This window comes from Trachymyrmex cornetzi, unplaced genomic scaffold, assembly GCF_001594075.2.
Source record: "Trachymyrmex cornetzi isolate Tcor2-1 unplaced genomic scaffold, Tcor1.1 scaffold247, whole genome shotgun sequence".
Taxonomy (NCBI): domain Eukaryota; kingdom Metazoa; phylum Arthropoda; class Insecta; order Hymenoptera; family Formicidae; genus Trachymyrmex; species Trachymyrmex cornetzi.
The window spans coordinates 349,250-349,688 of NW_017297134.1; the positions used below are offsets into that span (position 1 = coordinate 349,250).

Consider the following 439-nt stretch of genomic DNA (forward strand, 5'->3'; position numbering starts at 1 on the left):
CGGGTCGAGTCAGTAATCGAATACGCTATTATACTCCAAAGCTTTGATTGGACGGCTCGTTATTCCCTGTTGCCTGTGCCTATTGCCGGGTGGCACCCAGTTGGACACGGCTCAATTGGACACGAGCCACTCACAGTGCTTTAGACTACAAAGCTCCTAAGCACTGGTCGCTGTGATTGGTGATGTCCAATCGAGCCGTGGTCAATCGGGATCACCCCCCTATTGCCTGTGTCTATTGTGTTTCCAGCTTTAAGCGGGGAGCACAGACTCTTGCATAAAGCCTTGTGTCCACGATGCTAGAAATCGGTCCGAAACCTCGGATGAAGAGAGAATTGACCAATCGCAATGGTCATGTGATCAAATTGTTCAAATGTGATTTGTTAATTTTTTCTCTGTCCGAGATCTCGGACCGATTTCTAGTATCGTGGACATTGGGCTT

General features: G+C 48.3%; 2 protein-coding genes across 2 annotated transcripts in view; one reads left to right on the forward strand and one right to left on the reverse strand.

Moving 5' to 3' along the window:
* mRF1 (mitochondrial translation release factor 1) overlaps positions 1 to 439 on the forward strand; it is an 11,050-nt gene that overhangs the window by 8,745 nt on the left and 1,866 nt on the right. The gene's annotated exons all lie outside the window — the stretch shown is intronic.
* The window catches only part of stj (voltage-dependent calcium channel subunit straightjacket), a 32,081-nt gene that overhangs the window by 5,699 nt on the left and 25,943 nt on the right, over positions 1 to 439 (reverse strand). The window lies entirely within an intron of this gene.